The sequence below is a fragment of the Salmo salar genome, chromosome 01, assembly GCF_965601325.2.
Source record: "Salmo salar chromosome 01, fSalSal1, whole genome shotgun sequence".
NCBI classification, from domain to species: Eukaryota; Metazoa; Chordata; class Actinopteri; order Salmoniformes; family Salmonidae; genus Salmo; species Salmo salar.
The window spans coordinates 172,592,468-172,619,443 of record NC_138291.1 but is presented as its reverse complement, the minus strand read 5'-3'; the positions used below and the strand labels follow the sequence as shown (position 1 = coordinate 172,619,443).

Here is a 26,976-nt window from a genome sequence, read left to right as displayed (position 1 = left end):
GGTTTTCATTATCCAATTACATGTTCATGTATTTAACCCTTTCTTTCCCCCATGTTTGTTGTGCGTGATTATTTCTATGTTCAGTTCATGATGGCTGGTTTTTCGACAGGTGCTGTGTTCACCCGTGCGTAATGTTTACCGTTGGTTATTGATCAAGTGTATTTGTTTACCTTGTGCCCTTGTTTTTTGAGTAAAGTATGTTGCTCACTCATTTTGCTCTCCTGCACCTGACTTCATGCTCCAGCTACACTCACCTTCTGACAGAATCACACACCTCCCATATGGAGTCAGCAGGAGCAGACAACCCCGGATTAGGGGTCGAGGAACGCATCCAGCAGCAGGCGGCCATGTTACAACATCTCGACATCGCCATGGATCGCATCCTGCAGAATCTGGACCGCTGGGAGAGAAGAAGAGTTCCTTCAGTGCCTCCACCATCACCACCAAGGACACCACTTCTCACCCCTCCTTCACCCGGTCCCAGTGGGATTCAGCTCGATCTTCCGAAGGAGTATGATGGGACGGCTGCGGGATGTCAGGGGTTCCTACTCCAGCTGGAGCTCTACCTAGCAACCGTCCACCCGGCTCCTTCTGGCCGTGAGAGCGTGTCCGCCCTCATCTCCTGTCTCTCAGGGAAAGCCCTGGAGTGGGCCAACGCCGTATGGGAGGAAGGAGAAGCGGTGTTGGACCAATTAGAAAATTTCGCCCGCCTGAGCAGTTTTCAACCACCCGCCTGAGGGTAGAGCAGCGAGTGAACGGCTCGTCCAACTTTGGCAAGGGGCGAGGAGCGCACAGGAGTTCTCTCTGGACTTTCGGACCCTGGCCGCCAGCGCGGGATGGAACAACAGGGCCCTGATTGGTCACTACCGTTGTAGTTTGAGCGAGGACGTCCGTCGGGAGTTGGCCTGCAGGGACACCACTCTCACCTTTGACCAGCTGGTGGACCTGTCCATCCGGTTGGATAACCTGCTGGCTAGCCGCGGACTTCCAGATCGGGGTCTGTCGATTCCATCCCCCAGCACCACAGCTTCTACACCCATGGAGCTGGGAGGTGTTGCGTGTAGGGCGACCGGAGGAGATGCCGGTCCATGCACCATCTGTGGCCGCAGAGGGCATACTGCTGGTAGGTGCTGGAGAGGTTCCTCTGGGAGTCGAGGCAGCAGGCAGGGCACTCTTGTGTCACTCCAGGTGAGTCTGTTGCACACATGTGTGTGTATATTAATTTTCCTGAGTTTTCCCCGCATTCCATGCATAAGGCGCTCGTAGATTCAGGCGCAGCTGGGAACTTTATTGACAGATCATTTGCCCATAGTTTAGGGATCCCTATTGTTCCAGTGGATATGCCTTTCCCAGTTCACGCCCTAGATCATTGGGGTCGTGGCTAATTAGGGAGGCCACCGCTCCACTGGGCATGGTGACGCGGGAGGATCACAAGGAGAAAATCAGTTTTTTCCTTATTGATTCTCCTGCATTTCCCGTGGCTTGAGGCGGCTAAACACCCATTTCTCATCTGGACTGACCACTGCAATCTGGAGTACATCTGGGCGGCGAGGAGACTGAATCCTCGTCAGGCTATGTGGGCCATGTTTTTTAGCCGTTTTGTTTTCACTCTATCCTATAGACCAGGTTCCCAGAATGCGAAGGCAGACGCAATGTCCCGGATGTATGACACAGAGGAGCGGCCCATGGATCCCACTCCCATACTCCCGGCCTCTTGCCTGGTGGCACCGGTAGTGTGGGAGCTGGACACGGACATTGAGCGGGCGTTACGTACAGAGCCCAATCCCCTCCAATATCCAGCTGGGCGTCTATACGTTCCGTCTGCTGTCCGCGACCGTTTGATCTATTGGGCCCATACGTCACCCTCCTCTGGTCATCCGGGCATCGGTCGGACAGTGCGCTGTCTTAGTGGGAAGTACTGGTGGTCCAATTTAGCTAAGGACGTGAGAGTTTATGTCTCCTCCTGCTTGGTGTGCGCCCAGTGCAAGGCCCCTAGACACTTGCCCAGAGGGAAGTTACAACCCTTACCCGTTCCACAGCGGCCGTGGTCGCACCTGTCGGTGGATTTCCTAACGGATCTTCTTCCATCACACCACGATCCTAGTCCTGTCGTCTCCTCCCTTTGCCCGGTCTCCCTACGGCCCTACAGAATGCAGAGGCCCTGTTTACACACGTCTTCCGGCACTACGGGGTACAAGAAAACATAGTATCTGATCGAGGTCCGCAGTTCCCGTCAAGGGTCTGGAGGGCGTTCATGGAACGTCTGGGGGTCTCGGTCAGCCTTACCTCGGGTTTTCACCCCGAGAGTAACGGACAGGTGGAGAGAGTGAACCAGGATGTGGGTAGGTTTCTGCGGTCCTATTGCCAGGACCGGTCGGGGGAGTGGGCAGCGTTCGTGCCCTGGGCAGAGATGGCCCAGAACTCGCTCCGCCACTCCTCCACTAACCTCTCCCCCTTCCAGTGCATACTGTGGTACCAGCCGGTTCTGGCGCCGTGGCATCAGAGCCAGATCGAGGCTCCTGCGGTGGATGACTGGTTTAGGCGCGCTGAGGAGACATGGGACACCGCTCATGTGCACCTTCAGCGAGCCGTGAGGCGCCAGAAAACCTGCGCAGATTGCCACCGCAGTGAGGCCCCGGTGTTCGCACTGGGGGACCGGGTCTGGCTCTCAACCCGAAACCTGCCCCTCCGCCTGCCATGCTGGAAGCTGGGCCCGCGGTTTGTGGGGCCATTCAAAGTCCTGAGGATACTGAACGAGGTATGTTACAGGTTACAGCTTCCCCCTGATTATCGAATTAACCCCTCGTTCCTTGTGTCTCTCCTCAGGCCGGGGGGGGCTGGTCCACTCCAGGAGTCTGAGGTGCGGGAGGTTCCTCCGCCCCCTCTGGACATCGAGAGGGCCCCGGCGTATGCAGTTCGATCCATACTGGATTTGAGGCGTCGGGCAAGGGGCCTTCAGTACCTCGTGGAGTGGGAGGGGTACGGTCCGGAGGAGAGATGCCTGGTGCCGGTGGAGGATGTGTTAGACCCAGCGATGCTGCGGGAGTTCCACCGTCTCCATCCGGATCGCCCTGCGCCTCGCCCTCCGGGTCGTCCCCGAGGCCGGAGTCGGCGCGCTGCTGGATTCGCGCGTCAAAGGGGGGGGTACTGTCACGACTTCCGCCGAGGTCGGTCCCTCTCCTTGTTCGGGCGGCATTCGGCAGGTGGACGTCACCGGTCTTCTAGCCATCGCTGATCCATCTTTCATTTTCCATTGGTTTGGTCTTTATTTTCTATACACCTGGTTTTCATTATCCAATTACATGTTCATGTATTTAACCCTCTGTTTCCCCCATGTTTGTTGTGCGTGATTATTTCTATGTTCAGTTCGGTTCATGATGGCTGGTTTTTCGACGGGTGCTGTGTTCACCCGTGCGTAATGTTTACCGTTGGTTATTGGTCAAGTGTATTTGTTTACCTTGTGCCTTTATTTTTGAGTAAAGTACGTTGCTCACTCATTTTGCTCTCCTGCGCCTGACTTCATGCACCAGCTACACTCACCTTCTGACAGTCCTAGTCACATGGAAGATGCTTACACTACCACCTTCAATGATTCACACTCATTAAATACCTTGAGTTGGTCAAAATCATCACTGCTGACGCAAACTGTTAAATATACACTGCCTCTAGATATAGGAAAAATTCCCTTTACAATTCCCTTTAAAAAAATGTAATTGTATTGCAGCAATTTACAGAGGAACATGTTCTAAATGTTTTAATTCTTCTACAGATGGGGGCGAAACATTCGTCTACATGCCAAACATTGGTAATGCAGTGCTCTTCATCCTATTTTGTGAAGTTCATGGCAAACTGACTCCGTGTGAAATACAAAATAGTAGAAACCAGACAGGTCTCTCTGGTGAGACCAAGGGACAGATTTACTTCTAGCACCTGCTTTTTCAAGGATAAAACACAAAATAAGAAACTGTTCATCTGTCGTTCATTTGACCTATATGTCTTTGAACTAATTTCACTTTTTAGTCCATATGTTGTAGCCACCATATGATTTGTTTCATAGTTGATCTTATTGTACTATTCTGTCTGCTTTATATGTAAAAAATGCATGCTTTGTTAATAAACTTTACAATCTATTAAGATATTCTTAGGAAGTTGTGTCTCTGCCCAAATACAATGTGTATGAGTTGTGTGTGCTTGTAAACACCATATATGTTTTAACTGTTAATGATTAAGCTTAATAAATGTCAACTAACTATTCAATACACACAATTTGGAAATTAGTGTGTGTTCACCCGCTGCTAAAGGGTGGAGACCCTTCAGATGTAAATAACTATTGCCTATTTCCAAGCTACCTATCCTGGTCAAAGTCTTTCAAGCCCTAGTGAACTCTCAGCTAAATAAATTCCTATTTGAGAACAACTTCCTGTGTGAGGTTCAGTCTGGTTTTAGTTGACCACAAACTGTTGCTTGCCAGACTCAATAACGTTGGTCTCATTGAAGGGGCTGTCATATTTCACAGACAATACACAATGCATCTATGCTTAGAATCATGAGTCTATCTTCATTTTCATTTTAGATTACTAGAGGTGTACACCAGGGCTTAATTTTAGCTCTATTAAAAATGTGTAATCTTACAAATACCTAGGTAAATGGTTGGACAAGAAGCTGTAATACCAAGTTAATATGGATAATATTTTGAGGAAACTTAAACTGAAATTGGGTTTAAATTTTTTTGCAACAAGGCTTGTTCAAGACACTTTTCTTTCAGTAATTGATTATATTGACTTAATGTACATGCATGAAGCCTCCTCTGTGCGACAGAGACTGGACTCAGTCTATCATGCATCCTTGTGCTTTGTTACAAATGCCAAGTCACTCACCCACCATTGCACTTTGTATGAAATGGTGGGCTGGACCTTGCTTTAAATGCGCAGACAGCTACATTGGTATGTGTTCATATACAAAGCCCTTCTGGGTAAACTCCCCCACTACCTCTGTAGCCTGTTCTCCTTCACCACTAACAGTTACCAGATACGGTCTACTAGGTAGTTGCTACATAAAGTCCCCAGGGTCATTACCCAGTTAGACAAGACTGCCTTTTTCTATTGTGCACCAGAGACATGGAATAGTCTGCAAAAGTCTGGTTCACCTAGAGGTTCTAGTGCCCCTCACTGAGTTTATAACTCTGGTGCTAAACTCTGTTCAGTAGTAGTGTAATTGTGTCCTGTAAGCCATTTTGCCTTGGTCCTCGATTTGAGGTTATATTTTGCTATTGGCCAAGTAAGTGTATTATTTTTCAAAGTTAACCATTTTTCATAATTTTTGTAATCTATACATTTTTGTAAATAAAACCTCTGGATCCTGTCTTCATCACCTGTGTTGTAAAATAAATATATATATTTTTGCACCTGAACCTCTGACTCCAACCCTCTGAATAGGCTGCTGGGTCATCCATCTTTTGAAATAAGATATATAAATGTGCTAATTAAATAAAGTAATCAATTGTAGTGCCTTAGAGCCTTATGTTACAACTAGACCATAGAATGTAATAGTTGCTATCTGCCACTGAGGGGGTATAGACACTCTAACATAAGCAGGAAGAGAGTTCAAGACAGCTATAGCTGTTAGGAAGTACAGTCATTCTCTTTGGTGCCTTGGTCAGTGACACACACATTGTGAATTGGTACCATATAACGTACAGAGACACATACCCACAAATGGCTTCTCATCTCTCCCTCCTCCTCCTCCTCCTCCTCCTCCTCCTCCTCCTCCTCATCATCATCTTTTTCAGACTCTCAGATAAGGGTAACATGTTTCTATGAAGTGCTGAAGTTGAGGTCAGGGACAGGGACTGGACACATGCTGAAACTCTGAAGACAGGAACAGTAGCTTGTCTTATCAATAACACTTCCTGTATTATGTGTGTTATAGTCCAGATGGAATGTCATTTTTCTGCTGTGAGAATTTGCTTGAATTCCAATGTAATGTGTTTTCTGTTGTTGTGTCTACAGGTGCTTATCGTGTGTCTGTGAAGACAGGAGGCTCCATCACCATCCCATGTCCTTATCATCAGGATTATATAAAACAACTGTTGTTGTAAAGGATCTTATTTCAATAATTGCACCCCTGTTGTACGCACTGACTCTCCTAAGAGCAAAGATAAGGCCTCAATCTCTCATGACATCAACCAGCTAACCTTCACTGTGACCATCACTGATCTGAAGCCAGAGGATTCTGGATGTTACTATTGCACTGTGTGTAACCGATGTGAAATGGCTAGTTAGTTAGCGGTGGTGCACGCTGACATGACAGAATAGATCGACCTATCTGTCACTCCTGGTAAGTCATGTAATCTTCCATATGATTACATGACTGGTGTTCTGGTTTCATTTACTGCTATCACTATTATTGTTGAAGTTGACATGAGGAATGTTGGTTTAAATGTCTACTTTCTGTTCTCTATCCATCATATCATCATTATGATATTTGTGGTCAGTTGTCACAAAAAAACACTTGATCACTCAGGACCTTCTTTGGTGTCTGTACCTCTGTGTTCAGTTACTCCGGAACTCTATGTGGACCAACACGAAGTGACTGGAGTTGAAGGAGGAAGTGTAATTGTAATTTGTTACTATAGTGACACTCAAAATAAGAAGTGGGGGTGCAGGATTGGTGACAGTGTCTCCTGTGTGGAGAGGAATTCTGGGACTCTAGATGGAACATCAGTGACCCTACAGCAGACCACTGATGCCACCAGAGGAAACATCTTAACGGTAACTATGAGTGGACTGAAGATGGAAAACACTGTCTGGTACAGGTGTGAAGTGGGAGACCTTATGATGCCTGTTCACATCACTGTCAGACGACAAACCACCACACAAAGTACTTCCACTATGACCAGTGAGTAGAGAGCAATCAGATACTGTAGAATTAAGTATTAACCTGCTTTTATCCAGTCTTGCTGGCTGATCATCTAAAACAAATTGGACTGTAACTTGATTAAAAGCTTTTGGGAATAATTACAGCAGTCGTACCATTGGTTTGAACTCAGCAGTGAAAATAATTTGTTAAAATCCACATGTTGCGGTAAATTAAAAAGCTAGACAAGAAGGTCATACTGTAGCTTAGCAACAATATCTTGTACCAGTTCAGTCTACCCTGTGTCTCTCTGGTACACCAGTCATAATACCATTGTTGTTTTAACCTCACAGCAACCCAAGCTCCAACCACTGAACAATCCTCTTTCTCTCCAACTGCTGAGCCTGTTCAGACTGACAACACAGTCCAAGGACCTGAGGGAGGCAAGGAGAAGGACACCATGAGGTAATTATCACTCATTCAGCTGTATTTCACACTTACTCTTCCAAATGGATGACAATAGAAATATGATGAAAGGCAACATTTTCTGTTGTTCACACTAGAGTTTTGAGCACAAAAACACCCTCCTGAAATGTTTTCACTCTGAGTATAGGCCAAGACACTGTTAGAGACATTTACCACTTCCTCATATCTCTGTGGTTTGTAGAAGTAGCAGCATTCTATTCTTAGATGGTCAAGTTTCACACGTAAAAGGTGAGAAGAGCTGAACAAATATTTCCTTTTTGTCGTAGCAGCACAAACAAATATATTCATCCGTGATGTTTTCATGGACTTAATTTAACATTTATTGGACTTTCACCTTCAGTTCCATACATCTAAAAGTCCTACTGATTCCTCTGGGCATGTTGGTGGTGGTGATAGATGGTGTCCTCTTCACCACCTTCAATGATCCACACTCATTAAAGATCCTGTGGAGTCTAAAGCATCACTGTCGCTGCATACTGTTAAATATACACTGGGTGGTTTGAGCCCTGAATGCTGATTGGCTGACAGCTATGGTATATCAGACCGTATACCACTGGTATGACAAAACATTTATTTTTACTGCTCTAATTATATTTGTAAACAGTTTAAAATAGCAGTAAGGCACCTCAGGGGATTGTGGTATATGGTCAATAGATCATGGCTAATTGCTGTATCCAGGCAATCCACGCATGCATAAGAACAGCCCTTAGCTGTGGTATATTGGCCATATATCACACCCCCTCAGGCCTTAGTGCTTAAATATACACTGCCTTTAGAAAAATGTGGTCTTCCCTTTACAATTCCCCTTTAAATTGGTCCTTGTATTGCAGCAATTTACAGAGGAATATGTTCTAAATGTTTTAATTCTTCTACAGATGGGAGAGAACATTCTTCTACCTGCCAAAAGTTGGTAATGCAGTGCTCTTACTCCTGTGCACCATCATTGCTGTTGTGAAGTTCAGGGCAAACTGACTCTGTGGTGAAACAAAGATAAGTAGAAACCAGACAGGTCTCTCTGGTGAGACCAAGGGACAGATTTACTTCTTGTACCTGCTTTTCAGGGATAAAACACACAAAATAAGAAACTATTCATTTATGGTACTTTTTACCCACGTATTTGACCTAATTTGACTTTTTATTCCATGTGTTGTTAACCACATATGATTTGTTTCATAGTTAATCTTATTTACTGAATCATAGTCTTACTGTACAATTCTGTCTGCTTTATATGTTAAAAATGCATGTTGTGTTAATAAACTTTACAATCCATTAAGATATTATTAGAAAGTTGTCCCTGCCCAAATACATTGTTTCTGAGTTGTGTGTGGTTGCAAGCAAGATATATGCTTGAACTGTTAATGATTAAGCATAAATTAACTTCTATGGGCTACGTGGGATGCTAGTGTTTCACCTGCGGGACACAGCCAGTGAAATATCAGGGCGGAAAATTCAAAAACAACAAAATGTCATAATTCAACTTTCTCAAACATACAACTATTTTACACTATTTTAAAGATAAACTTCTCGTTAATCTAACCACATTGTCCGATTTCAAAAAGGCTTTACAGTGAAAGCAAAACATTAGATTATGTTAGGAGAGTACATATACAAAAATAATCACACAACCATTTTCCAAGCAAGGACATGTGTCAATAAAACCCAAAACACAGCTAAATGAAGCACTAAACTTTGACGATCTTCATCAGATGACACTCCTAGGACATTATGTTACACAATACATGTATGTTTTGTTCGATAAAGTTCATATTTATATCCAGAAACAGCATTTTACATTGGCGTGTGATGTTCAGAAAATGTATTCCCACCAAAACGTCCGGTGAATGTGCACATCAATTTACAAAAATACTCATCATAAACGTTGACAAAATATTTAACAATTATTTAAAGAATTATAGATGGACTACTCCTGGATGCAACCGCTGTGTCAGATTTTAAAATAGCTTTACGGAGAAAGCACATTTTTCAATGTTCTGAGTACATAGCTCAGCCATCACAGTGAGCTATTCAGACATCCTCCAAGTTCGGGGCAACCTAAACTCAGAATTAGTATTAGAAATATTCTCTTACCTTTGTTGATCTTCGTCAGAATGCACTCGTAGGACTGCTACTTCCACAATAAATTTTGTTTTTGTTTGAAATAATCCATATTCATGTACAAATACCTTCGTTTTGTTCATGAGTACAGATCACTTATCCAAAGGCATAACGCGCGAGTGCGGAACGAGAGACGAAAAGTCAAAATGTTCCATAACCGTACTTAGAAGCATGTCAAACGCTGTTTAAAATCAATCTTTATGATATTTTTAACATAAAATTGTGATAATATTCCAACCGGACAATAGCATATTCATTCAAGAAGAAAAAGAAGGAACGGCGTGCTCGCGTGACGGCGCATATCCAATCCCTTTGTAGCCAGGCAGACCACTCAGTGAATGAGCTCCTATACTCTGCCCAGTGACAGGAGAATGCTCAAACCACTTCCTGAAGGCTTTTGACAGCCAATGGAAGCCTTAGGAAGTGCAACGTCACCCCACAGACACTGTAGCTTCAATAGAGAATCAAAAGAAGAACTACAATTTTCAGACTTTCCACTTCCTGCTTGAATTTTTCTCAGGTTTTTGCCTGCCATATGAGTTCTGTTATACTCAAAGACACCATTCAAACAGTTTTAGAAACTTCAGAGTGTTTTCTATCCACTAATAATATGCATATTCTAGTTTCTGGGCCAGTAGTAACCTGTTTAAATTGGGTACGTTTTTCATCCGGATGTGAAAATACTGCCCCCTACCCCAGACAGGTTAAATAAAGGTCTTTCAAAAATGTTAACTAACTATTCAAAACACACTATTTGGAAATCAGCATTTAAAAAAAAAAATATTTGTTTAACTAGGCAAGTCAGTTAAGAACAGATTCTTATTTTCCATGATGGCCTAGGAACAGTGGGTTAACTGCCTTGATCAGGGGCAGAATGACAGATTTTTGCCTGACACTTGAGGATTTGATCTTGCAACCATTGGGTTACAAGTCCAACACTCTAACCACTAGGCTACCTGCCGCCCATATGTTCACCCCCTGTTAAGGGTGGACATCCTTCAGATGTGAATAACTATTGCCCTATTTCCAAGCTCCCTGTCCTGGTCAAAGTCTTCTCAAGTGAACTCTCAGCTAAATATATTCCTACTTGAAAAACATCATCCTGTGTGGGGTTCAGTCTGGTTTTACTTGACCACAAACTGTTGCTAGCCAGACTCAATAACATTGGTCTCAGTGGCTGTCAATTGGTTTAGGAAGTATCTCACTGAGAATCTAGCTTCCTTGAGATTACTATAGGTGTACACCAGGGCTCCATTTTATCTCCATTAAAAATATGTAATCTTACAAATACCTAGGTATATGGTTGAACAGAAAGCTGTCTACAAAGTTCATACTGATACTCTTGTGAGGAAGCTTAAATTGAAATTGGGTTTTAATTTTTTTGGAACAAGGCTTGTTCTTGGCACTTTTCTTTCAGTAATTAATTATAGTGACTTAATGTACATGCATGAAGCCTCCTCTGTGCTACAGAGACTGGACTCAGTCTATCATGCATTCTTGTGCTTTGTTACAAATGCCAATTTCCTCACCCACCATTGAACCTTGTTTCAAATCGTGGGCTGGACCTCACTTTACTACTTTATTTTTTTACCTTTATTTAACTACGCAAGTCAGTTAAGCATAAATTTGTATTTTCAATGACAGCCTAGGAACAGTGGGTTAACTGCCTTGTTCAGGGGCAGAACAACTGATTTGTACCTTGTAAAAGGCTCAGGGATTCAATCTTGTAACCTTGCGGTTACTAGTCCAACGCGCTAACCACTAGGCTATCTGCCGACATGAGCAGATAGCTACATTGGTATGTGTTCATATACAAAGCCATTCTGGTAAAACTTTGCCACTACCTCTATAGCCTGTCCTCCTTCAACACTAGCAGTTCCCAGACACAGTGTACTAGGTGGATGTTACTTAAAACCTCTTCAGCGTCTGATCCCGTTAGCGGGATCAAAATCCAGCGAAAAATCATATCGCCAATTAGCATTAAAAAAAAAATCATAATTAAAAAAAATATATATATATATATATATATATATTTTTTTTTATAGATACACCTCTCCTGAATCGACCCACGTCGTCCGATTTCAAAAAGGTTTTACAGGAAAAGCAAATCATTAGATTATATTAGATGAGTCCATCGTAAAAAGCAGCTTCATAGCCATTTTCCGACCAACCACTTGCATCACATATAATCAAAAAACAGCTAAATGCAGCACTAACCTTTTACAAACTTCATCAGATGGCACCCCTAGGACATCATGTTATACAATGCATGCATTCTTTTGTTCAATAAAGGTCATATTTATATATAAAAACAGCATTTTACATCTCTGTCTGAGGTTGACTACATAATTTCCCCTCAAAAGCGTCCCGGTAAACAATGCTACATTTCCCTAAATTACTATCCTATAACGATTTTTTAAATGTATATTGTCAATCTAACATTTATAGATGAATATCTCTTGAGAACACCTGTCATACCAGATTTTAAATTAACTTTACTGGGTAATCACACTTTGCAATAAAAGGAGATGCGATACTCAGAAAATGAGCTAATATACAGAGCTCGGCGCCATCTTGGAAGCAATCGCATGTCACATCTCATCTTGTATAATATTGTCAATAATCGCCTACCTTTAGTTGTCTTCATCAGAAAGCATCCCAGGTCCACAACAGATGTATTTTCGGTCAAAAAGTCCATACTTCATGTTCTATTAGCCTGATGTTGGTAGCGCGTCCTATGGCTCTCTCGAAGCGCAGGTCTGAAGTTCAGAATAAATGCAATGCTCGCGCATGTAGGTTCGTTCAAACATGTCAAACGTTGTATAAAATAAATCTTCAGGGCCTCTAACACCAAGAGAGCCAATAAGATTCGAGGGGGATGATGTCATTGCCTTTAAAACCGTATCCAAAGGTGGGGGCAGACATGGCCGCCGGCGTCATAATGGTGATGGCCCATCCCCTGTGACCAATTTCAAACTCGTGTCATTCACTGAGTTTTGACTCTATAAGGCTCAAACCACTGTGAAAGGACTGGCGACATCTAGTGGAAGCAATAGGAAGTGCTCACTGAACCATGGTTAACGGTGTGATTAATAAGGAAAGATGAGAAGTCGAGTCCACAATTCAGAATTCCACTTCCTGTTTCAATCGGTCTCGGGGTTTTGACTGCCATTTGAGTTCTGTTATACTCACAGACACCATTCAAACAGTTTTAGAAACTTTAGAGTGTTTTCTATCCATATATAATAAGTATATGCATGCCCTATCTTCTGAGTTTGATTAGTAGGCCGTTGAAAATGGGAACGATTTTTTTTCAAAATGCGCTGTGGCGCCCCCTATCCTACGGTATCCTCAAGAGGTTTTAAAGTCCCCAGGGCCGTTACCCAGTTAGGCAAGACTGCCTTTTCCTATTGTGCACCAGGCATGGAATAGTCTGCTAAGTATTGTTCACCTAGAGGTTCTAGTGCCCCTCAGTGAGTTTACAACTCTGGTGAAAATCTCTATTCAGGAGGACGAGTGTAAATGTGGGCTGTTTTGCCTTAGTCCTTGATTTGAAGTTGCTGCTGGTTCATCCATCTTTATTAACACTATACATGATTTCATTTGATATAAGATAAACAAATGTAATAATTAAATAAATTAATCAATTGTAGAGCCTTATGTTACAACTAGTTGATAGAATGTAATAGTTTCTATCTGCCTCTGAGGGGGGCATATCCTGTTGGGGATAGGGGGCAGTATTTGCACGGCCGGATAAAAAACGTACCCGATTTAATCTGGTTACTACTCCTGCCCAGTAACTAGAATATGCATATAATTGTTTGATTTGGATGGAAAACACCCTAAAGTTTCTAAAACTGTTTGAATGGTGTCTGTGAGTATAACAGAACTCATTTGGCAGGCCAAAACCTGAGAAGATTCCAAACAGGAAGCGCTCTCTCTGACTATTTCTTGGCCTTCTTGATCATCTCTAACAAAAACAGGGGATCTCTGGCATAACGTGACATTTTCTAAGGCTCCCATAGGCTCTCAGAAGGCGCCAGAATGTTGAATGGTGACTTTTCAGGCCATGGCTAAAAAACAGTAGCGCATTTGGATAGTGGTTGATCAGATAACAATGAGACTGGGGGCGCGTGCACGAGTCGACACCATGTTTTTATTTTTTCGTCTTTGAACGAAAACAGGGTTTCCCGGTCGGAATATTATCGCTTTTTTTACGAGAAAAATCGCATAAAAATTGATTTTAAGTACGGTAATGGAATATTTAGATTTTTTTTGTCACGAAACGCGTCGGGCGCGTAACCCTTCGTCACCCTTCGGATAGTGTCTTGAACGCACGAACAAAACAGAGGATATTTGAACATAACTATGGATTTTTTTTTAACCAAACCAACATTTGTTATTGAAGTAGAAGTCCTGGGAGTGCATTCTGATGAAGAACAGCAAAGGTAATCCAATTTTTCTTATAGTAAATCGGAGTTTGGTGAGGGCCAAACTTGGTGGGTGTCAAAATAGCTAGCCCGTGATGGCGAGCTATCTACTCAGAATATTGCAAAATGTGCTTTTGCCGAAAAGCTATTTTAAAATCGGACATAGCGATTGCATAAAGGAGTTCTGTATCTATAATTCTTAAAATAATTATGTTTTTTGTGAACGTTTATCGTGAGTAATTTAGTAAATTCACCGGAAGTTTGCGGTGGGTATGCTAGTTCTGAACGTCACATGCTAATGTAAAAAGCTGGTTTTTGATATAACCTCTCTGGCGCAGGTGGGACGAATTCGTCCCACCTACGTAACAGCCACTTGAATCCAGTGGCGCGATTTTTGAAACGTTTGAAATACTATTACTTCAATTTCTCAAACATATGACTATTTACAGCTATTTAAAGACAAGACTCTCGTTAATCTAACCACACTGTCCGATTTCAAAAAGGCTTTACAACGAAAGCAAAACATTAGATTATGTCAGGAGAGTGCCCAGCCAGAAATAATCAGACACCCATTTTTCAAGCTAGCATATAATGTCACAAAAACCCAAACCACAGCTAAATGCAGCACTAACCTTTTATGATCTTCATCAGATGACAACCCTAGGACATTATGTTATACAATGCATGCATGTCTGTTCAATCAAGTTCATATTTATATCAAAAACCAGCTTTTTACATTAGCATGTGACGTTCAGAAAAAGCATACTCCCCGCAAACTTCCGGGGAATTTACTAACAGTTTGCTAAATTACTCACGATAAACGTTCACAAAAAGCATAACAATTATTTTAAGAATTATAGATACATTACTCCTCTATGCACTCGATATGTCCGATTTTAAAATAGCTTTTCGGATGAAGCACATTTTGCAATATTCTAAGTACATAGCCCGGCATCACAGGGCTAGCTATTTAGACACCCGGCAAGTTTAGCACTCACCAATATCAGATTTACTATTATAAAAGTTTCATTACCTTTTGTTGTCTTCGTCAGAATGCACTCCCAGGACTGCTACTTCAATAACAAATGTTGGTTTGGTCCAAAATAATCCATCGTTATATCCGAATAGCGTCGTTTTGTCCGTGCGTTCCAGAAACTATCCGAAATGGTAAATAACGGTCGTGCGCATGGCGCATTTCGTGACAAAACATTTCTAAATATTCCTTTACCGTACTTCGAAGCATGTCAACCGCTGTTTAAAATCAATTTTTATGCCATTTTTCTCGTAGAAAAGCGATAATATTCCGACCGGGAATCTCCTTTTCGGCAAACAGAGGAAAAAATCACAAAGACGGGGGCGACCAGGTCACGCGCCTAAGCCCAGTGTACCTTGATCGGCCACTTGAGAAAGGCGACCAAGTGCTTCAGCCTGGGGCTGGGATGACGACATTCTGTTTTTTCCCGGGCTCTGAGCGCCTATGGACGACGTAGGAAGTGTCACGTTAGAGCAGAGATCCCTTGTAAAAGATAGAGATGGCAAAGAAGTTCCAGAAATGGTCAGACAGGCCACTTCCTGTAAAGGAATCTCTCAGGTTTTGACCTGCCATTTGAGTTCTGTTATACTCACAGACACCATTCAAACAGTTTTAGAAACTTTAGGGTGTTTTCTATCCATATATAATAAGTATATGCATATTCTAGTTACTGGGTAGGATTAATAACCAGATTAAATCGGGTATGTTTTTTATCCAGCCGTGACAATACTGCCCCCTAGCCCCAACAGGATAAATATGAACTTGATTGAACAAAACATGCATGTATTGTATAACATAATGTCCTAGGAGTGTCATCTGATGAAGATCATCAAAGGTTAGTGCTGCATTTAGCTGTGATTTGGGTTTATGTGACATTATATGCTAGCTTGAAAAATGGGTGTCTGATTATTTCTGGCTGGGTACTCTGCTGACATAATCTAATGTTTTGCTTTTGTTGTAAAGCCTTTTTGAAATCGGACAGTGTGGTTAGATTAACGAGAGTCTTGTCTTTAAAATGGTGTAAAATAGTCATATGTTTGAGAAATTGAAGTAATAGCATTTCTAAGGTATTTGAATATCGCGCCACAGGATTCCACTGGCTGTTGAGTAGGTGGGACGATTTCGTCCCACATACCCTAGAGAGGATATACACTCAAACAGAAGCAGGAAGAGAGTTAAACACAGTTATAGCTATTAGGAAGTTCAGTCATTCTCTTTGGTGTCTTGGTCCTTGACACACACATTGTTAATTGGTACCATATAACATACGGAGACACAGACCCAGAAATGGCTTCTCCTCTCTCCTTCTCCCTCCTCCTCCTCATCTTCTCCAGACTCTCAGGTAAGGGTAACATGTTCTTTAGGAGAGAAATGACGTGGCAAGTGTCAGGGTGGTAGGTACAGCTTGTCCCATGAATTAATCGTACAATTTAGAAATTGCTGATAACTACAAAACAAACAATCTGGATAATATAGAGAACCTTCAACTATTTATCGATCAACACTTTGATATGCTCCAACAAGAATCATACACATTGAAGCGAACAAGAGAACCACAATTGATTATTTTATTTAATTATCACATTTGTATATCATATATCAAATAAAATAATGTATTGTGTTAATAAAGATGGAGGATGCGGCAGCCTATTTAGTTGGTGTTGAGCAGCAACAGTTGAGATGGAATTAGCAGATCAAGTTCACGTTTAAAAAATATATATTTTACAATTTAAGTTAGGAATAATCAACTTGATTCGATTTTTTCTTGAGCAGATGGTCAGGGGGCCGGAATATAATTACAAGTCATTTATAGACTGCAAATTGACTGCAAGAAGCCCAAACAGATGACTAAAACATAATCACTTTAAACCCTGTTTATCTTTATATTATGCTTGGTACTATTGTGGGAAAAAAATCCTAAATTATAAATTGCTAGTGTTTTTACAGTATTTTATGTCAAAAATGAAAAATATATGTCACGACTTCCACCGAAGGTGGCTCCTCTCCCTGTTCCGGCGGTGCTCGGCGGTCGTCGTCGCCGGCCTACTAGCTGCCACCGATCCCATTTTCCTTTTCATTTAGTTCTGTCTGGTTTTACACACCTGTGTCTTGTTTTTCTGATTTCGGTGGGTTTATATTTCCCCGCTGCAGGTTAGGCTGTGTGCGGGATTATTTTGCTGTAGGCTACATGTAGGGGGTGCGTGCCTGCACCACGGGCATTGTTTGTTTTTAGTACGGCATGTGTTTACCGTGGACATATTTGCTTGTGGCTAGCAGAGTCGAGCTTTCTCCCCTGTGTGTGTCGTTGTGCTTTCGGAACCGCCAAAATAAACTGTGGATTTTCCTGGAACCCTTCTGCTCTCCTGCTCCTGATTCCACACACCCCCCTCCACCGAGAGGCTTTGTTACAATATATATATATATATATATATATTTTAATAAGAAAAATGTAAGAGCCATATAAAGGCCACCAGTTAGGGAACCGTGCACTAGTAAGAAACTATGGTTTAATAATGACACAATGAAAGTAGAATTACTTGATCTGAAGTGTAGAAGTAGCCTATGAAGAATAATATTGAAAAAATATGAGTAAAAGTAAAGGTACCTAAACAGAGAAAATACTCAAGTAAAAGTGAAAGTCATTCAGTAAAATACTACTCACGTAAAAGTCTAAAAGTATTTTGTTTTAAATAAATATATACTTAGGTATCAAAGGTACATATAACTGCTAAATTTTAATCACGTTTAAAATTCCTTATATTAAGGAAATCAGATGGCACCATTTTCATGTTTTTTTATTTATGGATAGCCAGGGGCATACTATCACTGATGCAGTAAAAAATCATTTAAAACATAGAATAATGAAGTAAGCTTTATGCAACATATTTATTTTATGCAAACCCATTACAGCTCTTTGTATCTCCACAGCAACACTCAGAAATCATTTACAGACGAAGCTGTGTGTTTAGTGAGTCTGCTAGATCAGAGGCAGGGGATGACCAGAGATGTTCTCTTGATAAGTGCATGAATTGGAAAAGATTTCTGTCCTGCTAAGCAAGAACAAGTACATTTGGGTGCCAGGGAAAATGTATATAGATAAAAATACATTATTTTATTGAGGAATTTAGTGAACTAAAATGAAAAGTAAAAAAATATAACTAGTAAAGTTAAGTACAGATACTCCCCAAAACGACTTAACTTTACACCACTGGGCACTGTCCGATAGTAGGCTAACTCACTCCGAAATTAAGATTGCCTTGCTACAACAGGGTAGGGATCTGAAGACGAAGAACACACCGTTCTCTATTAATGAGCGATTCCCCCATGAAATAGTGGAGAGATGAAGTGCCCTATGCCCCACTTTCAAAATGCTCAGCACTGAGAAGCACAATGTTCTTCTGGCGGTCGATAAGTTGTATGTTAAAAACGAATTGTTCAAGCATTCGAAAGACTTCAATTTGGCTGTGATTGAAACCTCATGCTGATGTAGTCCTGATACACATTGCACCGTACTACACATTACAATCCTAGATTATTATTCATGTATTTTTGAATGCATGATGGTTTTCGTTTTTTACTAATGCAATACAGAACCTTGGACTATGTGGACTTTAAAATTAGGTTTAGATTTATGGGAAGGCGAAAATGGGTAAGGCTGACTTTTTTGTTTATTTATTTTGAAGACAGATTGGGGTTTATTATGACTTGAATGCTGTTAGGCGCTGCCGTTTTGGCCGATGTGAATCGTAACAAATAGAATTTAAGATAAAAGAATATTGACAGCTCTGTGGGGCTACAGTAGGATAGGATGAAGTATTGATAGAGGAGGATGGTTAATAACCTGTCTAGGTTCTCTACTGGAGTAGGACTATATGATCCTATAACAATTGGTGTCACAATCTTTTTAACACAATGTAAACAAAACATCTCAATATCAAAAATGCAGATATTATTGTTCAGATACACACCGGCAAATGGGTTGGGTGTTGTCATCAGGGTCTGTTAACTCTGCTAGCGAGCGGCTGGCTGGTTAACCCCAGGTTAAACATGCATGTAATGGACAATAACAACTGTTCTTGCGATATTATATAGAAGGACCATTCTCTTTTTACATTATTTTCATTTTACGAACAATTGGATCCAATTAATTGAACAGACTGGGCTGGTATGCCTTTGCTGTGATTATCTTAATATGAACATGAATCTATAATATTGTGCTGTTATTATGTTCTAATATTATTATTATTATTATTAGGCTATATATTATTTCATTATATTTTCTCTTTTTACCTCGTTCTCATTTAAGAAGCACCCTCATAGACATGCAATAGACCTGTTGGGCTTTGACTGTGTGTGTGAAGGGTGGCAGTATTGAGTTAGGTTCTCATGGGACTGGCAACATTTCCCTCTGGGCTATGCTAAACGGCGGCCAACGGTTTGCTTCGGACACAAAGGCGTGTCATGGTTCAGGATGGTGGTCTAATGGTCTCAAGGACAACAGACCTTCCAGATGTGGGGGGATTTTATAGCGGGTGTAATATTGGAGGACTACACAGTTGCAGCTACAGTAATGCTTAACAGTGCAAATATTATGGTACAGCTATATGGACACTCAATCATCAGGTTAATTTTTAATGGTAAGTTTACAAACATTTATTATGGTAAGTATAACTGAAACTTGGGTATCATTATGGTAAGTGGGGAAGCAGTATTGCCAGTTACAATTGTAATGGCTTAGCAGATGATAGAAAAAATACAAGACATTTGTACCTGGCTAAAAGATAAATAATATAATATCTAATGTTTACCAGAAACTCACTCTACAACTACAGATGAGGTTGTGTGGAAAAAAGGACAGGGAGGGAGAAATATATTTCTGTCATGAAAAAATAAACTTGAAAGGGGTGATGATATGAATTAATAATTATTTTGATCCGAATGTGCAAGCTGTCAAAACAGATCCTCAAGGAAATTGGATCCTTTTAATTATGCTATTGGACTATAAACAGATTTGGCTAATGAATCTATATGGTCCAAATAATGATGATCCACACAAATGACTGTATTATTATGGTGGGAGATTATAATACAGTGCAAAGTACCTCAATGGACCGTATCGGAAATCACACTACAAACTATTACCCTCATGCACTTCGGGAAATTACGAATATCATGGACACATTAGAACTAGTCAATTATAAATCCTGACCTGGTTTAGATATACACGGAGGAGGCTTAATCAAGCTGTTCGTCTTGACTACTTTCTTCTGTCTTTCTCTCTGGCTCCAAAAGTAAAACAGGTTCTGATAGGGGGCAGAATGAGGTCAGACCATTAAATAATTGGCTTCCACATGACTCTTACAGAAATTCAACTTGAGCGAGGAATTGGAAATGTAATCAAAGTTTACTGGATGACAAACTGTTTTTAAACTCGAACAAATGTATTTATTACTGTCTTTTTCCTGCATAACATAGGTACAGCAGATCCCCCTTATTGTATGTTACACTTTCACGTGTGCCTCCAGAGGTCATGCAATTCAATACTCATCTTTAAATAACAAAAAAATGTTGGTCAAAAGAGTTCATATTAAGAAAGGAAATTGAGGAAATAACAGGACAGATGGATAATAAGGGAAAAAACAAAAATAAATGGAGTAACTTATTCAGCAAGTAACAAAAGTAATATATTACAACAATAAAGCAAACTGGATGGAAAATGGGAAAAAAAAGTTACCAAATGATTTTTGAATCTTAAACATAGAAATGCTACCAATAATACTTTACAGAAACGTTTTACAAATGGAGTCATCTATGATTAATGAAATTATATTTTGAAAGAGGAAGCAAAATACTGCAAGAATATGTCATCTTTTCAATCTCATCCATTTCCACTAACTGAAGTTAACTGTAAGGATTTTTTTCCCTGGTGTCAAATTAACACTGGACAGAAAGACTCATGCGATGGCCAAATTGCAGAGGAGGAACTTCTTGGTGCAATGCAGCCTTTAGGCTAATGAAACCTCCAGGGCTGGTTTGCATACCAGTTGAGATATATCAACCTTTTTTCTATGTACTCAAAGTTCCATGATTAGTATGGACCAGGACCCAGGACCCAGGAGATCGGTATACAGATCCAGTCCACCTAAAACACTGGAGGCCTCTTACACTTCAGTGTTGTGATGCAAAAATCCTAGATAAATGCATAGCGCAAAGAATTAAAAAGGTGTTATTCATCCTGATTTGTAACGCCAGACACTGGTAGTCAAGAAGCAAGTACAGGGAGTGAATATTTAATAGATAAACAGACATGAAAAAACAGGAACAGATTCTGGACAGGAGAAACAAAACAACATCAATGCTGACACAGGAATAAAACTGATGAAGTGACAAATATAGGGAATTAATTAAGAAGGTGGTTGAGTCCAGGTGAGTTTGATGAGGCGCTGGTGCGTGTAATGACGGTGAAAGGTCTGCGTAATAATGAGTGAACCGTTGACCTCGCACCGGAGAGGGGGAGCAGGTGTAGATGTGACATGATCAGACAGGTTTTTTTTTACATGGAAGATACAATGGAGATAATATAGTAAAGTACTTGAAACAACAGAACACTATGAAAAACCTAGGATGCCAGGTCTGGTATTCATAGAATAATTTGAAAAGGCTTTTGATAAAGTACGAATTGATTTATAAATTCCTGGACTATTTTAATTTTGGATAATCTCTTATACAATGGGTTAGAGTTATGAAATGCAACTCCAGGTGTAAAATTTATAAATAATGTCTACTTTTTAGAAAGTACTCAACTGTAAAGAGGAGCAAAAGAAGGTTGTTGTCACGTCCTGACCAGTGAAAAGGGTCATTTGCCACGGTGGAGTGGTCAGAGCGTGGCAGGGGGGTTGTTTTATGTGTGTTGGGGTGTTTGTTTGTTTCTGGGGGATGTGTTCTAGTTTGCATTTTCTATGTTTCGTTTTCCAGGTTTGACCGAGTATGGTTTCCAATCAGAGGCAGGTGTCTTTCGTTGTCTCTGATTGGAAGCCATACTTAGGCAGCCTGTTTTCCTTTGGGTTTTGTGGCTGGTTGTTTTCCGTATTAGTTTGGTTATTTTTCTAAGCGTTCTCTTTCATTAAAGGGAAGAATGAGCACTATACACGCTGCGCCTTGGTCTGTTCAAAACGACGCCTGTGACAGAACCACCCACCAAAAGAAGACCAAGCAGCGTGGGAGGAGGTACATCGAGTCGTGGACCTGGGAGGAAATCCTGGATGGGGCAGGACCGTGGACAAGGCCGGGAGAGTATCGCCACCCGCCGGAGGAGATAGAGGCAGCGAAGGCGGAACGGCGTTACTGGGAGGAACGGCTGGAACGGCAGGAGGAGGCTGAGAGGCAGCCCCCCCAAAAAATGTTGGGTGGCATACAGGTTAGTTTGTCTAGGTCAGAGGGGAGCCCTGACCTAACTTCCCGGGCGTACAGGAGAGAGCCGTGGAGCAAACCGGAGCCAAGAAAGGAGTCAAGCGCCGAGTTCAACGCGAGATTCCTGGAAATGGTGCTGGTGGAAAGGGCACTGCGGAGCGAGCGTGCAGAGGGGCGAGAAATGCATTACGGTGTAGTGCCCACTATCTCGCCCGTCCGCACGCACAGTCCGGTGCGGTCGGTACGGACTCCGCAGCATTGCCGTGCTAGAGTTGGCATTCAGCCAGGAAGGAGTGTGCCTGCTCAGCGCATCTGGCCGCCAGTGCGTCTCCTCGGCCCGGTTTATCCTGCGCCTGCTCTACGCACGGCAGCCCTCATTTCCCAGCACAGCCCAGTTCGCCCTGTGCCAGCGCTCTGCCCGTGCCGGGCTACAGTGACCATCCAGCCAGGACGGAGTGTGCCAGCCCTGAGCTCCAGACCTCCGGTGCGCCTCCACGGCCCAGTGTGCCCTGTGCCTGCTCTGCGCACCCAGTCTCCTGTGCGTCTCCCCAGTCAGGTGAGACCGGTTCCAGCTCCCCGTAGGAAGCCTCCAGCAATGATCAACGGTCCGAAGCCTCCAGCGATAATCCAGGGCATGAAGCCTCCAGTGATCATCCATGGCCCGGAGCCTGTAGGGATGATCCATGGCACAAAGCCTCCAGTGATAACCCATGGCCCAGAGCCTCCAGTGATGATCCATGGCACAAAGCCTCCAGTGATGATCCATGGCGCGGAACCAGTAGTGATGATCCATGGCAAGGAACCTACGGCGACGCTCCTCAGCCCGGAGCCTCCAGCGACGCTCCTCAGCCCGGAGCCTCCATTGACGCTCCTCAGCCCGGAGCCTCCATTGACGCTCCTCAGCCCGGAGCCTCCAGCAAAGCTCCTCAGCCCGGAGCCTCCAGCAAAGCTCCTCAGCCCGGAGCCATCAGCAATGCCCCTCAACCCGGAGCCTCCAGCAATGCCCCTCAGCCCCGGGCCTCCAGCGACGCCTCTCAGCCCGGGTCCTCCAGCGACGGTCTGCAGCCCGGGCCCTCCAGCGACGGTCTGCAGCCCAGAGTCTTCAGCGACGGTCTGCAGCCCATAGTCTTCAGCGACGATCTGCAGCCCAGAGACTTCAGCGACGGTCTGCAGCCCAGAGTCTTCAGCGACGGTCGGCAGCCCAGAGTCTTCAGCGACGGTCGGCAGCCCAGAGTCTTCAGCGACGGTCGGCAGCCCAGAGTCTTCAGCGACGGTCGGCAGCCCAGAGTCTTCAGCGACGGTCGGCAGCCCAGAGTCTTCAGCGACGGTCGGCAGCCCAGAGTCTTCAGCGACGGTCGGCAGCCCAGAGTCTTCAGTGGCGGTCTGCAGCCCAGAGCCTCCAGCGGTGGTCGGCAGTGCAGAACGGGGGCTACGCTGGAGCCAGAGCCACCTCCATAGCTGGAGGATTGGCGGAAGGGCTAGGGTGCTGCACAGGAACCGTCGTAGACGGTGGCCACCCTCCCTTCCCTCCCTTTAGGTTTGGGGTTGTTTTTGTGGGGTTGTTGTTTGAGGTGCAGTCGAGGTCTGCACCTTCGGGGGGGGGGGGGTACTGTCATGTCCTGACCAGTGAAAAGGGTCATTTGCCATGGTGGTGTGGTCAGAGCGTGGCAGGGGGGTTGTTTGTGTGTTGGGGTTTGTTTGTTTCTGGGGGATGTGTTCTAGTTTGCATTTTCTATGTTTCGTTTTCCAGGTTTGGCCGAGTATGGTTTCCAATCAGAGGCAGTCGTTTTTCGTTGTCTCTGATTGGAAGCCATACTTAGGCAGCCTGTTTTCCTTTGGGTTTTGTGAGTGGTTGTTTTCCGTATTAGTCTGTGTACCTTACGGAACTGTTTTGTCGTTTGGTTATTTTTCTGTTTAAGTGTTCTCTTTCATTAAAAGGAAGGATGAGCACTATACACGCTGCGCCTTGGTCTGTTCAAAATGACGCCTGTGACAGTTGTCCACTGTCGGTGTATCTATGTATTATGGCAATCGAAATGTTAGCTATTATTAAAATAAAACAGAGGAACTAGAAATCAAGGCCTTAAAAACAACGGTATAAGTTTACAACGATGAGTCAAGTTTCCTCTTAAATACATAATTTGGATCCCTGCACAGCCTCACAGAGGATCTAGATCATTTTTTTAACCTCTGGATTACAACCAAACTATGATAAGTGTACTGTTATTCATATCCCAAAATAAATAATTGAATGCCTGATGAATTCCTTATCATATCCCAGTTTACCTACTTACTTATGGCCCTGCCTACGCCAAACGATATGTTTTTAAAATTATATGAACAAAAACCTATTTCACTTTATTTGGAATGGCAAGATTAAATTAAACGTGCTTATTTATATAATAAACGTGAGTTCGGAGGGCTAAAATGATTAAAGCGTTAAATCTCTCACTAAAGCATCAGTCATACAAAACTTATACTTATAGCCGAACTGGTTCTCAAGTAGATTAGTAAGAATGGCTCACCCATTGTTGAAAATGGACTTTTCCCCTTTATCCAGACTACAACCTCTCACTTTCAGTTAATTCAGTTAAAAATATTGCCCTTTCTAAAACAAACCATACAACGCTGGTTGCAATTCCAGATTCATCCTCCAGAAAAGACAGAACAAATATTTTAAGAAATATTATCGTTAAACTCAAATATACTAATTAATAGAGAAAAAGAATACTTTGTTTATGGAATAAATTAATTATCTTTATTAATGAAATTATGAATAGGAATGGTGGAGATATGTCACACATGCAGCTAACAAAAATATACAACTGATTACAGCATTACTGCAAAAATGGAAGAGGCAAGTGGAAGGGGGAGAAGATAGGCATCCTATTCCATGGAAGAAGGCTTATTCCCAAACAGAAGTGATACACAAAACAACTCTTGATTCAAAACTTAAACTTTAAACTATTCTACAAAATTCTTGCCAGCTAATGAATGTTATGTATATGGGGCATACAATCATCTCATATCTGCAGATTTTGCTGCAAAGAGACAGAATCATAAGATCACTTATTCTGGTATTGCCGCTATGAAGGTGGTTTCTGGTCACAGGTTCAGGAGTGGCTGAAAAATCACAACATTTACCTGAAACTAATCCAACAGGTAGGACTGTTGGAAGATTTGGATGGGAGCTTGTCTTATCAATAACACTTCATATATTATATGTGCAGTAGTCCAGATGGAATGTGACCTTTCTGCTGTGAGAATTTGCTTGCATTCCAATCTGAGGTGTTCTCTGTTGTGTCTACAGGTGCTTATCGTGTGTCTGTGAAGACAGGAGGCTCCATCACCATCCCATGTCTCTATGATCTGAAATACAAAACACATGTGAAATACTTGTGTAAAGTTGGTCACTAGCAAATATGCTCCCCTAACGTACAAACTGACCCTTTCAAGAGCACAGATAAGGCCTCAATCTCTGATGACATCAACAAGCAAACCTTCACTGTGACCATGACTGATCTGGAGCCAGTGGACTCTGGACGTTACTGGTGTGCTGTGGAGATCAATGGTGGATAATATGTCATGATAGAAAGAATCCAACTATCTGTCACTCCAGGTAAGATCCTTGCAACTCTTCCATATGATTACATGACTGGTGTTCTGGTTTCATTTACTGATATCACTATTATTGTTGAAGTTGACATGAGGAATGTTGGTATATGTCTACTTTCTGTTCTCTATACATCATATCATCATTATGATATTCGTGGTCAGTTGTTACAAAAAAACACTTGATCACTCAGGACCTTCTTTGGTGTCTGTTCCTCTGTGTTCAGGTACTCCAGAACTCTATGTTGACCAACAGGAGGTGAATGGAGTTGAAGGAGGGAGTGTCATTGTAAAATGTTACTATAGTGACACTGGAAATAGGAAGTGGTGGTGCAGGATTGGTGTCAATGGTTCCTGTGTGGAGAGGAATTCTGTGACTATAGTGACCAGACAGCAGACCACTGATGCCACCAGAGGAAATGTCTTAATGGTGACTATGAGTGGACTGAAGATGGAAAACACTGTCTGGTACAGGTGTGAAGTGGGAAACCTTAGGATGCCTGTTCACATCACTGTCAGACGACAAACCACCACACAAAGTACCTCCACTATGACCAGTGAGTAGAGAGCGATTAGATACTGTAGAATTAACTATTAACCTGGTTTTATCCAGTCTTGCTGGCTGATCATCTAAAATAAATTGATAGTAACCTGATTTAAAGCTTTTGGGAATATTTAGTGGTCCTACCATTGGTTTGAAGTCAGCAGTGCTAATAGTAAGTTAAAATCCACATGTTGGGGAAAATGAAATAAGCTGGACAAGAAGGTCCTATCTTAGCCACAATGTCTTGTACCAGTTCAGTCTACCCTGTGTCTCTCTGGTACACCAGTCATAATACCATTGTTGTTTTTACCTCACAGCAACCCAAGCTCCAACCACTGAACAATCCTCTTTCTCTCCAGCTGCTGAGCCTGTTCAGACAGACAACACAGTCCAAGGACCTGAGGGGGACAAGGAGAAGGACATCATGAGGTAATTATCACTCATTCAGCTGTATTTCACAGTTACTCTTCCAAATGGATGACAATAGAAAT

At 42.5% G+C, this 26,976-nt stretch overlaps 1 pseudogene; it reads left to right on the top strand.

Annotated features, from left to right (window-relative positions):
- The first annotated feature begins 281 nt into the window (after window positions 1-281).
- LOC123729127 (polymeric immunoglobulin receptor-like) lies at window positions 282-26,918 on the top strand (annotated as a pseudogene).
- Window positions 26,919-26,976: the final 58 nt, after the last annotated feature.